The sequence below is a fragment of the Perna viridis genome, chromosome 8, assembly GCF_037379345.1.
Source record: "Perna viridis isolate PV_CMFRI_1.1 ecotype Kerala chromosome 8, ASM3737934v1, whole genome shotgun sequence".
NCBI classification, from domain to species: Eukaryota; Metazoa; Mollusca; class Bivalvia; order Mytilida; family Mytilidae; genus Perna; species Perna viridis.
Window position 1 is genome coordinate 7,564,823 of NC_142452.1, and position 15,386 is coordinate 7,580,208.

At 29.7% G+C, this 15,386-nt stretch overlaps 1 protein-coding gene across 4 annotated transcripts in view; it reads right to left on the bottom strand.

Moving 5' to 3' along the window:
* Positions 1 to 702: 702 nt before the first annotated feature.
* Positions 703 to 15,386, bottom strand: part of LOC148609155 (potassium voltage-gated channel subfamily A member 1-like) — a 70,403-nt gene continuing 55,719 nt past the window's right edge. For all 4 annotated transcript variants that reach the window (XR_015924804.1, XM_088596289.1, XM_088596290.1 and 1 more), the window contains one exon: positions 703 to 9,986. The gene's annotated coding sequence lies outside the window, so the exon portion shown is untranslated. The remainder of the gene's footprint in view (positions 9,987 to 15,386) is intronic.

The following is a 15,386-nucleotide window of genomic DNA, read 5'->3' on the forward strand; positions in this document are numbered from 1 at the left end:
ATCCTAAATATTTCGTCTTAAAACAGTCGTGGCTAAATGACATGTATCTTTGTATAATGATAATAAAACATCGGCTAAGATTTATCCTAAATATTTCGTCTTAAAAGAATCATTACAGTGTCAAGAATATAAACAGCATCCAAACCACAACAATGGCTGGGTGTGGTACTGGATGGTCATGGCATTCAGTCTTGAAGCTTTAGAATTTTGGATTTTTTTTAAATGTATTAATAGTATTTAACCCTAATAATCCAGTCGTTATATTACGTTCCCTACGATCACTCCATCTCGAGAGTGAAGTGAAACGGATACGGAGAGGGACTGGATTATTCGGCTTATAGTATATTAAATTAACCAAAATATGAATTGGAAACAGTTTTTTACAGTTACTTTTTAAAATCTGTTGTGTGTACAATATTGTATTGTTATAGATTTAACTGTGCCCCCTAATTTCTTCCTTATTGCGCCACCCCTTAATTTCTTCCTTAGTGTGCCATCCCTAATTTCTTCCTTAGAATGTTTGTTCTGTTTCTATACATTCTAGCTGTACATGTCTCCAAATGCATTTATAAAACAACTGTTCTGTATATGCAGTTCTCCTTTGCTTATATATTTCTCTATATTTATATTGATTTTCTAGAATTTGGTTTTCATATTTTGTCTGCTCTAGAGACCCACCTAAGGCCATAGACATGAGATAAGTGAAATAGTGATGTTTATTACAAGTCTTGGTTTTGTGCTTGCATTTCAAACAGTTAATTTAATGCAATAACAAATGAAAAAAAGGTCTCTCTACAACTTGATAATAATATAACAATACTATGTACAAAGAATGAGAGGCGATATCCCTGAATGTACTATGACAAGTAAAGAAAAGGATTAAAAACAGTGTCACACAACATTCCCATCAGATTTTGGTAAACAGTATAATGGTTGATACAAGGTGAAGGTCACCCTGACCTGGTAATTGGTAAAATATCGTGACAGTGTGCTTGCTTAATGCTGACTGTATAAAATATCAGTCAAAAGTACTCTTATAATCATGCCAGTAATCAATTAACATACTGCAAATATTAATTGGTTGATGAATATATAGAGAATCCAAGACAACAGAAATTTTGTTTTTTTTTTTTTAAATCAATTTTACATTCAGCCACAGTCATGGTTCATATTGAGACCTAACAGATACATTATCAGTTTTCAGTGATCTAAAATAATAATAGAATTGTTTTGTTTGAAATAACTGTAAAATTGCTGAACTTGAATCAAAGAAACTAATATTATGGCTGGTGTGTTTGATACACTAGTGCATACATTTTAAAATCAAATTGGCAATAGAGATGGTTTAGTCATGGATTATATGAATGATATAGCCATAGTTACATCACTGGGATGTACTACAAACATTGAGTTGTCATGTGACCTAAACAGTAATTACTAGTGTTCGTATTAGATTATATTGCGTGTTGTTCATACCTAGCTGCTAATGCCAATTACTACAAACTATTCAGTAAGAAATCCTTCTTAAACAAAATTTTACAATGAAAATATAGATGTATGGGCAAGTACTGGTACTTCTCAAAGGTCATTTTCTTTTTTTCATTACACTATGCAGGAGCATTTGCAAAAACAATTAGTTTAATGCTAAATTTACCTTAAATGTAAAAATGTATACAGAATACTTGCTGAAGTTATCGGTAAGCTGATGTTACTCTTCTGCTACTGTAGTATTTAGAGTAAAAAAAAGTTATATATTCAAATAATATTTACACTGCACTGTAATTTTCTAGATACAAAGTAAACAATTATGACTTCCATTCTATAACTGTAAATATTTACATATACCAGAAGTTCCCATAACATAGTGTACATAGTAAGTAAACATTTGCAAGTTGTACATGATGACATACAAAAGTGGAAATAATTGAACAGGATTGGACTGATTAAAACATAGAACTATACATGAAAAACAACAGAAACATTAAAAACAATAAAATCATAAATCATTGATTTACATCTATTACTGTATATCACATGAATATTCATAACATACCACATGAATAATCATAATTAGGTAAAATTGATTATAATATTCACATGAATTCTAAAATTCAAATCATTTATAACTACATGTAATCCTACAAAACCATTTATGCTCATGTATCGCACAAATATACCATACTGACTATAATGAAAATTTATATCATAGTTAATGTGTTCTACAAAGAAGGTTTGAAAAGCAATATCTTACGAGGTGAACTTTCTTCTACAATTGTAGGTACATCCTTGAAATAATTTGATTAGTATCCATGCCATGTTTCAATAGCCCTAAACAAGATACCAGGTAATAAACCAAAGTTATTTTCAGCGACGATGTAATATGTAAAGCTTACACAGTGAAGGCATAAAATTTGAGCTCAATATCACTTTGGTAAATAAACTCACATTGGGCTCGCACCATTAACTTCGAAAAAATACTTTAAAACAAGTAAGTATAATTTTGATTCCAGAGTAACCTCCCTTGCATTGCATGTTCAAGTGATTTATGAAGCTAAAAATGCTGATATTTTCAATGAAACCACTGAAAGATAAATACATAAGATTTGAATTGTCTCATTAATGATACAGGTAGTAGTTTTTATCACATGACAGCTTGCATCATCTCTATATAGCAGTATTAATTTAATTCAATGGGATGAACAGAAAAAAAATTATACCACAATATCTTTCTTATAAGTGTGTAATGAAATAAATAATACATGAATTACTTTACAAGATGATGGAATGATGGAAATAGGGACATTGGTTCTACAGTCAACCACTCCATGGAATTAGTATTCAGATGATGCCTGACATAATATTCTTTAGATTTTATTTAACAAAATGATACCTATTTTTGCATTCTTCATTGTTACTATTTCTAAGTTTTTATACATAATACACATACATGTATTAGATTGTTCCATTCAAGTTACAATGATAAACATCAATCTATTTTCAAATTTCAAACTTGGTATTTCCATTAATACTATTCAAACCAATTACTCAATATAATGCTCACATACAAAAGGAATTTCCTCTTTAATTATGAACCATTATGAAATGATGCCCATCTGTGCATAATTCTGATGAACAAAATGGTGATAAATGTTAAATGCCTCCTAATTTAATCATAAATGCCATAGTAAAATGATATTTCTGTTAAATATTATACCATTAGAATAGCAGATAAAGGCTACATAGGAAGATCATTGTGAACAATTACATTGTGTTTAAATGTCAAAAGTTGTCAAATTATGCACTATATTGTATAGCCTGAAACAAAGTCTGAGCAAGATGAGTAGGCTGCCCCAAGGGATGCTGGTTTGTTCACATAGAAAGTTCAGATAGTGTCTACCTTGCAGTGTTCTCTCATCTACAATACCCTGAAAGTTATATTGAATGGATTATGCTTTATAAGAACAAATGGTGTATATTGCCATTGGGAAATAAGTTTATCAACAACTGTAGAATATAAACCATACTATCCAGACAGATAACCCCATATTTCTTTCAAAACTCTGGTACAATCAATCATTTTATTTACAACATGTTATACATGTGCAAATAAAGTTAAGAGATAGACATGAGGCATTATTCCTTTGAAGGCAATGTTTAATTTACAATTATAGAAAGAAGGATGTTCCAAAGCAGATTGTTCAACAGAAACTGCCTTCACACATAATTCATGGCTTTGCCACCGACAAGAAATTTTGCACTTTGTGAGAAAACATAAACAAATGCACAATATGCAGTGAAATCTGTCATAACTTGTATTCAGCAATAACCTGTCTTAAAAGACTATGATAAAAATATCTTCTATATCAAATAAACCTTGTTTTAAAGACCACAATTTTGCACTCCCTTGGAACGTCACATAAAACAGAGTAATGAGTTGTCAAACAGTTATTGTTTTACTAAATCTGAAGGACCAAAATGAAACAAAATTCCATGACAGATCAGTTTGAATACAGTCAAGTAGTTAAAAGTAGATTAAAAATCTCATCAGAAATAATAAAAAAAAAAATAAAAATGTATAAATATGGTAGATTGTTAAAATCTCTTGAACACTAACATACATATATACACAAAAGGCCACACAATATTTTTTGATGTTCTGTGTTAATTGCTAAGACTGTCCTAATAGAATCAAACATCAACAGATTTCATTACAATATTATGAATCACTAGTCTTTTGACAATGTCAAGACATTATTAATTCTTTACTGCAATGAAATAAAATATTTATTTCCAAAAATCCCACAGAACAATGAAAAGACATTGGTTGGCCTTTCTGGATAACATTCATTAAAATTGAGTGATGATTATACAAAATAAAAAAAAAAAACAACAATGTAAACAGTAACAATAAAACAACTATAGATTTGAGATTCAATAGAAACACACCTCCTTAAATCACTCTGTTTGATAAAATTTTATATACAGTTAACAATTTAAGAAACAGTCAATAATTTCTGTTTTGATTATCTCCCCTTTCCATAAAGCCAATATAATTTTAACATCAAATTCTTGTAAAGAATAAAGCCTGACAATTTAATACCTTAATAGTTTATAGTATTATTTAATCACGAAGCTTCTGTGTCATTAGGGGAGAGATCTGAGTATTAAGCTAACCAAAAAAGTGGGTTTGTATGGACACATTATTTCGAGATTACAAATAGTAAAAACAAAACTAAATCTATATCTACAATACTGCATATTATGATTGAAAATAATAATAATAACAAAGAAAAAATGGGGGTAGAATGTAAAAGGAAAGCATAATATATTTGTAAAATAAAAACACACATGGATTTGTAATATCAGTCAGTTATGAGATTTTAAGTATGATATTTCTAGGTAGCTACATAAGCCTCCTCAGTTAGAAAAAAAAAAAAAAAAATTGCAATAAGATATTTTAAAACAAATGATAATAGTCCTTTTTCATGTTCCCAACTTTGACTTCATTTTAAAAAAAATGTAAGCAAAGGGAAGTAATTCTCCAACAGACTGGTAAACTGTACGATTGGAGCAATGGATTTCCAATATTTGACTTGTTGGGGCTGCAGAAAGTACTTAAATACTTTATAATAACTTATTTCAAACCATATGGGTACTTTCGGAAGTGAAAATAGGTTTAGTTTCAAAGAAAAGTGTCTACTGTTCTTCCTTTCCCCAGTGAGATCGTTAACAAGGATGTTGTGTGATGGTGGGTTACGTCCCTTTGAAAAACTTGCTAAAATTTGTAAATATGAAAAAGGACTATTCTGACATTCTGTAGAAAGCACAGGTTGTTATGTAACTGAGATTCTATACCTTAATACACCTTTATTGAGTAATAGTGTGCTTATTACAACTGTTCAAACATAGAAGTTAAAGGTATTGGCCTTACTATAATGCTGTTTGTGCTTAAAAAATCTAGTAATATCAAATACTGAAGCTACCTTAAAATTGCATGGACAATAACATGTTATCTCCCATGTAAAAATAAATCAAAAGTCATAAATAAAAAATAAAAGTAGAACACGAAAGAACAAAATCAACTGTTCATGAGTATGTAATGACTTCATTTTAAATTTACTACTTCAAAAAAGAAAAAAAAAAGAGAAAGATAGCAGTAATCTACAGGTCACTGGTTTGCCTATTTTATCAAGTCTAATTATAGTTCTCCTCATTATAGGAAATTTTAATGCCCATCAGCAGATTTAATAGGACCATTATTCTAAGTTTATAAATAAACAAATATAAAACTAAGCTTGATCAAATTTGCTTTTGTATATTCACAGATGATTTGGCTCATATGACTTCTGACCAAGTTAAAAACTCTGTCAATAGAAAGGATAGTTTCTTTCTAATCAATAAATATAATCAAAAGATGAACAAAAAAAACCATGTGTAATTCCCAACCAATCAATGGCAAGCCAAATGAGAAAAACTGCACCCAAATTACATGATGGTAGATCTATCTGCTGGGACATAAAACAGCATCCCATTATTGTCTTGTAAGTTTATATTTCATGGTCCTGACAGTTTAAATTTGTTGTTACACAGATTTTTGATTTCCTCATTTGAAGAACACAGATACAGTTGTATTTGTTTATAACTGGGGTGATCTAAGTTTAGATTCATTAATTCTAGAAACAGAAGTTTAGTTTACAGAAGTTTGACAAGTAAACAATTGATATATTAGTGTTAGAAATTTCCTTTGATTAGAGAAAATTATAAAATAGAAAGGGAGATCTGTTGTTTTCCCCAACCGTTCTACGATACTAAGTCAGCATTGTTCTCTGTACATCAAAATAATTCCATTTTCCAAACAAGGTCATTAAATGTAAAAAAAAAAGCAAAACAAAACAAAACAAAAACAAAAATCCTCCAAAACCAGCAGACCTTAGACTTTCATGAGTCTCAGACCTACAGTCTAACCTTGTGTGTGGTACAGAATTGCTTTCTTTCAACATTTTTTCTTTAACTGTGTATAAACAAATGAACATTCTTTTAATTCTGATTTTTTTTCTCAATGTAACTCATCAATGACTATTATAGTTTATTTAGATTGGCTTCATGTCTTACATTTATTCTTAACTTTGGAAAGTATTACAAATTTTCTTACATATTCTCCTTATAAAACATCAAAATTATGTAACATTTGCAATATTTATCAACTTCCTGTTAACAAATTCTGTTATTTAGAAAAATGAAATTTATTGATGTATGATATTTATCAATAAAAAAAAAATGAAATTAAAAATTCTGACACACTTCCAATGTGGAGTTCCCGCCCAACTTTCCTCACAGATGACGTCAAGCCTGAACTGAACAAAGGAAAGAAGACACACAATCATTTGATTTACCCTTCAAAGCAGCAGGGATTTATTACAATATTCTACTGTTTGATGCTAAATTAAGCAAATGTTATCTTCAATTCTAAAACAGAGATAAAAATCAGGATAAAAATAGATTAAACTTGAATTTTTTACGCACTTTAAAAGTTGATTTTACGCCTAGTAGTAAACGGTAAATCTCTAATGATATGTCTGCTACTTTTTGTATACTTTTCATTGTAACTGAACTTTCTAATTACTTAACAGGGAATTTCTGGCAAGAAAAAGGGTGGTTGACATGAACCTAAATGTCAGCAAGGCAGAATTTAGTGATAAAACCCTTATCATGCTTATTTCAATCAAATTTTATGAAGCTCAGGTGAAAAATTATCTATCTGCACAAATTTTATTAGTTGTATTCTGGCTGTGATCCACTGATATTCTGCTTTGATGCCATGAACATTTCAAAACAATCAGGAAATTCATAGTAATGCAAGCAGTCCACATGTTTAGTATGGTAAGTTCAAGGAATCAAACATACCAAAGGCAATTTGTTTACTTTAATGTTCATTTTTATCAGAGAAAATGTTAAAAATTATCTTCCTCTTTAGACTTTATGGTCAAGTATCAGTTTGGGATTCAAAAGACATATAATCTGAACATGCTCAACTTGTTCAAGACTTATACTGAATAATGGATTCCCTAAACGTTTGCCCAAAAAGACTTATAGACCCTGTTGTGCTTATTGTGAGATAGTTGATGAGCATGCATAGAGCATGTACAAAATACACTTCTGCAGGGAAAATTCTTTTGTTCTACTTAAGCCCTACATCATGGAAGTGTAAATTGAGCATGCTCATCAACTTACAACAAAAGGGTCTATATGTAAATTTTAAACAGAAAATAATTATTCCAAGTCAAAAATTTCAAAACTTAAAAAATATGTGCAGCATGAGAATGCCAAGAAAATGAAAAATTATAAAAAGTAAATATCTGAAATAAAAGAGTTATGTATCAAAGAAGCCTGGAATTTTTTATATGCAATTTAATGAATTATAAGTATTCATTTTTAACATTAGTTGAAGAAAAGATTATATTGTAATGAAAGAAAATATATAATGTTATCACTTGTTCCTTATCAACAAACAATAATTTTTGGACCTAAATTTTTGATATGATGTAAGTAAAGTAGACTTAACCTAAGCTGTCTCACAACCTGAGAAAATCTCATTTAAATCTGGTAATTATAGAAGATTAATAAAATGTACAAGAAAACAAAGCTAGACTTTTAAATAATACGTTAACTAACACATGAAACTAAATAAATAAACCTGATTAGGTCTTTTTGACCTAATTCTTTGGCACAAAATAAACAGAAAAAAAAGGAACTTAAATGATTGTCATTAATCACATCTATTAGTCTTCTAAAACTTTCTCAATCTATAATGAGGCTACTTCAGATGTAAATACAGAAACAAAAGAGATAATGTATGGAGTTATCTACCCTAATCCTAATTAGATATTTGGACAGGTGCAAAACATTACCACTTACAAAACTTAGGATTATAAATCTCCTTAATGGAAAATGACATTTATGTCTAAGAAAAGAAAAGTTATATTTAACAAACAGAAAGGCTTAATGAAAATCATTATACCTTACATAATAAAGGATTAATTCTATAGGATGAAATGTAACCATGTGACATAGATTAATTTGGTTATTTTTTGTTTTTAAAAATCACAAGAAAAGTTGGATAACCCCTAAATTCATGCCATCATTGAATATCCCTATTATTCACCTGTGAATAACCCATCAAAAATACAAGAGCAGGTTTTTAACCTATCTTTGCAAAATACCATGCATTTTTTGTGAGTCCCTTATTTGTTCAGTATAATAACACAATTACAGCACTCTAATTTGGTGAATATCCAAAATTGTCAACCTCACTAAGGTTATTTCCCTCGGGCTAAAGCCCTCATGGAAATAACCCTAGTTTGGGTTCACAATTTCGGATATTCACCTCCTCAGAGGGCCGTAATTGTATATTGTAGAATTGGGTAGTAAATAGTGATTCGTGCTTACACCACAATTATGTTAATATTTGTCTTCTGTAAAAACTTATTTCTTTTTGGGAAGCTACTTCAAAATTGTCCTGTGCAAAACACAAAGCAGGTGGTATAAATGTATTGACCATTTAGCTGGAAGGTGGTAGAAATGTAAAGACAAAGCATTTAGCTGGAATCAATTCAAAAAAAAATATTTAATTAAATGTTAAGATTTAGAATCTCGTGAATCAGTTAACTAGAGAATTAGTGTAAAAATGTAGATAGGTAATTGTTAGGCTCAAACATTAGGAACATGATATATTAAATCTACAAAAAGAACATTGTAGAATAGTAGTGTTTCTAAAACAAAAATATTAAAGTGAAAGACAAAGGTATATAAACTCACATGCATATAATTATTAAATCAAAAATGTGTATGATACACCACTTGAGATACTAGTTCATGAATGTTAAAATACCACAGGGATTTTTTGTATTACATGTATCAGCAAAAATTTAAAGAAAAAGAAAACAAATGCAGGCTTTTTCAGACAATAATGAGTATTTTATATTTAACAAAGAATGTTTTGTTGAAAAGGTTCTGTATATATAAATACAATCTTCTTGAGAGTCATTCTTTTAAGAAGTAGTAAATTTCAATTATTTTTCAGTATTTGCTTTTCACTGTTGAGAGGAACATGCATATACAGATTACTCCTTACTACAAAAATATTTTGAATGTCCTCTTCAACAACAATAGGTACATTTACATAGTACATTCATTCAATTTAGATCCATTTTGATCACAAATCATACTTTCAAAGGAAAGAAACTACAAACAAATATCACTAGCAGGGTAAACCAAACATGAACTACATATAAACTGGAAAATGGTTTGAGCAGTTTACATCACATCTAAATTTTGAAATTCTTGAATTTATTGTTCTTGTAACATTCTGTAGACTTTCTCTTCAATGAATCTGTGTCAACAATTCCTGTCTCTCTTCTTTGGGCTCATTGCATCGATAACCGTTTCTGTACTTCAATCATGTGAATTTTCTTGGAAGGCATGGATTTCTGTAGCAAAAAAAGTAACCATAAATTTCATAAATTATATGGGAAAAAAGCTATTCTCTAAAAAAGTAAATAGTTTACTTAAAATTTGTGGAAATAGAGCTTCACATGAAATTGAAAAGACTTAAAATAAAATGAAAGTGAGATTTAATCATGTGATTTACATGGAGCTTGATTCAGTTGAGTTTCATTACAAAATTTGTTTGCACAATCCAGTTTTGTGAAAATACTTTGCCTGTGTAATACCTGAACTTTAAAATCTAACTTTAGCTGGATTGTGTATGTGACTTATTTTTAACCTTTTTTGGTACTGTTACATGTATGTGTACTAGTACATGTACTTGCATCATCCAAGATCTAAATCTATGAATAATAAGGCCAGTTATTATGTTTATTTCACTGCCTGCCCAGCAATTGGTCAAACATGGATTTACATGTCAACTAGTCAGACTTATTCATCAGAGTGACGTCTTTGTAGAAGATCCATTTCTGACATTAAGACATTTACTTCTACCATTTTTAATGGATCAGTCTGACAAGAAAATCCACATTAGACAGATTGTTATGCAGGGAAGGGACACAATCTACTTCAATTCTGAAATTGTTGTAATTACCATTACAAGCAGTGAAGATATAGTAATTAAGACTACTTCAAAGTTACATTCTAGGAACAGTTCATCTAATTACTTCATTTTTCTAGGCAATTATATTTTCAGTAATGATTTAATTTGTTAAAATGTTTAATTTAGAGTCTACAAAGTTTGAATTGGTTTTTAAATATTGCATTACAGCTGTAATTGTGTTTAATTTGATGACAGATGGAAAATGAGCAGAGAGATATGTTTTATTTTTCTTGTACTGTTGTAAAACTTGTGGAATAATGAATTACACAATGCAGATTAGATGACATGAAGGTTCAACGATCTACAAAGTTCAAAAATACATAGAGATAGTAGATGTTACATTTCTAAAACAAAGTTATCAAGATAATGCCAACGTCTTAAAGTACTAAAAGTGCAGACAAACATCTCCTTTTCTGATGTCCTTTACTTTAATCTTTATTTTCAACTTTAAGATACACCTTGGGAAAGAAGCACCACTGGTGATACAAAACCCTACTGATTAAGCTAATACTTCTTAGTTCTATGAAATTATTATTTTTTATTACTAAATTACAACAAAAGGGTGAACATTGACCTACCAGTACTGAGAACAACAAAAATGTCAGCTTGCCAACTTATTTTTTTACCTAAACTTTCACAAAAGCTACCAACCTACCATATTGTCTGATTTATATCAATGCCATAGAAGAGGTTAAAATATTAATGCTAATGAGTTATTGAACATGCATCTGAAGTTAGAGTACATATTACTCTATAATTTCTGGTAAAACTTGACTTGTATTAGTACAATCACTTGTAGAAACAAAACAGTTCATCCATTCAATGAAGAAATCCCTTGACAAACTCATTTTCCTCTATAATAATGCCCTCTCTCCCCCCGACTAAGAGAATTCCACAATCCATATAAACTCATTTATCTCTAGATACAATTTGCGACTGTATATTTGACTCCTTTGACATTACAAAACCAGAAGCTCTATCTATATACTATATATACTGTATCAGCCTCATCAGTTCTATTTACTCTGCTAGATGATGGAAATTCAATGTGAAAGTAATGATTTATCGATTCTAGCATTGATGTTCAATATAGTGATAATAATTCTACACTCATAATATCAACTGATTGAAGACTTGTGTATGTTATCAAATATTATAGAATAATGTCTATTTAAATTTCATATCAGGCAAATAACCAGCCTTTTATTTTCAGTTACAATCCATTTTATGACAATAGCTATCAAAGGCCCAATAGTATTTTTTATATTTAATTTGTAAATTGGCTAAATAGTGTTTCAGAAAGGTTGGGTCATTCATTTAAGTCTATGTAATAATGTAAGTCAAGTTATTAATACAATCAATAATTAGTCAATCATAGTATTCCATGGTAAGTTTACAGTTCAAGAGGCAGTTTCTAGGTTATCCTCTTGCGAAGTTTTCCACTACCAAACAATCAAAATAATTATTCAACAATAGTTCACTCTCTCCATTCCAAGGCCCTTGTTGAGAAATCAAGGATTTAACAGAACTCACACTGATTTCAATGAAAATTATTCAATAGAAATGTACCAAACTGTAGTTCATCTAATATAAATTTTCAAAAAATATATGTTGTGCAATTTTAGAGCTAAAATTCAAGTTGAGCTGTGATGATAAGAAACACATTAGTTATACATAATTTGTCATATTATCTGCAAACTTAAAGACATCAGAATAATTTCTGTGTCTACATTGATGTTTCTAAGTACACAAAGTAATCTGTATCCTCTTGAGTTTGGAATTAAAGTGAACTCAGTAACAGAATTCTGCACTACAGAACAACATAGCACCTTATGAACTGTAGATGCACACCTTTTCTACATTCACTCAAAGCATTAAATAAAGATCATATAACAATAAACTTCATCCTACACCATTACATTTAGATTTAAATATTTGTTTACAATGTGAACTCTATCACTGACACCAGAAAATGAGAAATAATAAACTCCTATGAAGGCATACTTTCAAAACTACTGTGACATATCTTAGTAAAGTGAGAAGATCAAGGGATACATTGATTGTTGCAGCTTTTCAATGGCTATGTTCCAACTTCTTTGTAAATGATAACCTTTGACTTTTTTTTAAAAAATGAAACTGCATTTTTACAGCTTTATTCGATTTCATGGAAACTACATATACATGTTCAAAACAGTAACCTTGCTAAACCCAAACCTATGTACATTGTATGTCTAAAAAAAATAAGGGTTCTCCCAACTGACCATAATAGGGGGTTCATTCTGGTTATGATTCGATTTGAGCTCATTTTTCTACCTAATTAATAATACATAAAAAAGGGTAAAAAAAATTAAATGTAAGTTAAGAACTGATAATGACAGGAATTAGTTATATATGTAATTCTATAAGCTATTGTATTATGAATCTCTATTTAACATCAGCTTAAGACATAAATCAATAAAAAAATCTGTTTAAAACCTACTGAAGAATCAATACAAGATGTATATCAGATTAAGGACAATATAGTATCTTGTCACAGTATTACTACAATGTCATTATTCTGCCATGGTAAATTTAAAGAAATTATAATTTTGAAAGGGTTTTCTGTTTATTACTTTTTTCATGTTCCATTCTTGTCAATCAATTCTGTCTAAGATTTTTGGTGCCTTCTTACTATAATAGTCAGAAAAGATGTCTGGTGAGCTTTTCTGTATTATGTAAACACTGGCTTTCAATGAGAAAAGAAAACAATCTCAGTTCCTACAAGCCACAAATATAGCACATGACATAAATGTTAAGTATATCGTCTAAGCCATCATTTCTAGTAGATTGCTATTAACACATGAGATGTCTATGATTATAGAACCGAAAAAAAAAAACAAACAAACAAAAAACTGAAAATAACTAACAAGAAAACTAACTACAAAAATGATTACTGTAAACATACTAATTTTGGCGCTTTTCTAATTTCTGCTACTTTTTGTAGTGGACAAAAACCGCAAAAAATAATACCCACGAAACTGATTTTACCACTTTATAATGCTAAGCATTTGTTTTTTTTTAAATCATGAAAATTAATACCGGCAAATTTGTTCAACTGATCGACTTTGACAATGCTAGGAAAAAAAAAAAATTCAAGGCAGTAATTTTAATCTGTTGCATCTAAATTTTTGTTTCTCATTTCACCAAATCATGCATTGAAATAAATGGAGAGGGAACTGCTTATTTTGAGATTAACAGCTGGCTACATCTGGAACTTTTGAAAACCCAAAATGGATGGAACATATTGAAGAGCATAACTGATATACCCCACCCCTGTTAAGAAAATATGCAGATAACATAAACTAATATGTTGTCACAAAAAAAGACAAACAAAACCAACAAACAAAAAAAACAGGAACCTGCAAGGACAACAGAATAAATAAACTAAAGTAAACTGATCATACTGAATATAATAGTTTTCTGTATTCTGCGGATAAAAAAAAAGTTTCCAGTAAAAACATACAGCACAGTTAATTATACCTGACAAGAATAGAATTGACTACTGATTGATTGACAGCCATGTATATAATGAAGCTAATTAAGTTACGGAAATGACTGTCTCCCTGATTCTGTCAATTGTTTGTTGGGTCAGAGAATTAAGATTCTAAATACTTGCATCTAAATGATGGCATTTTGTCTTTGGTTCTGTAAATGAAGATACATGTACATGTAGTTCCATCCATTATTTGCTGAATAATGGCAGTGGACAAATGAAACTTTTTCACTTTTCAAACATTATGTTTTGATTATTGAGATGTTAAATTCTCCTTAATTTAGAAGTTTTCAAAATTTCTGTAAGTTCTCATGGACACTTTACAATCAAGTGAGAATTTGATAACTGACATCTCTACATTATGTATACAACAAGGACACTGTCAATATGTTGCATATGGAAAGATGTTATACAAACAATTCAGTTTCAGTTCATCAATATATGTATTAAGAAATTGTATTTTCCCTACAAAATGACTCATGTTTGTTTATTGCTGTTTTTTTTATGATAAACTTAGAACAAGGATAAGTGTTAAAACTTAATATAAACATATAGGCCTTGAAATAATGCCTTCTTTTTGACTATTTACATGAAGGCCATGTAAAACTGGTAATCGAAATTTGAGTCATTCTGAAAGATAACCATATTTCATGATTTTTTTTCAATTCAGCTATAATTCTATGTTTGAGTATGTAAAATTTAGACCGGCATGAATCTGGTCAATAGAGTCATACCAAGTGGTCTTTTAGTAAAAAATAAAGGAAATGAAAGTGAATTTCTTCTGCACCTATTCCTTCCTATGTCTTTCTAGCTATTGGTAATTTTTAATAAGTTGTTAGGTCTACAGTCTTAGACCAGTCCTTAGGGAACACTTCACACTAAAGGAGATAAATTTGGAAACACCATTTACTGCTTTGAGATTTCCAAACAATTTACTTGGCAGTCATGTTAATTGTCTGTTGCATCTGGCACCCATCTTCAAGATAATGAATACTTTCATATTTGTCTTTCCTTTAATAACTCTATACTAGTCTTCAAGGAGTCTGAATCATATATTAGAAATATCTTCATCTTTATGTGGATAATCTAAAATATGGTGGGTAGTGTTGGAAATAACAGGTAAAACAAATACAATTTTAATTATGAATAAGTTATCATGAAGCTATTGGGTCAGTCAATCACCTTTCAGTGACCCAGCTAAAGTTACAGCTGATTTTTATTCAATCAAATACCCCTAATGATACCCCC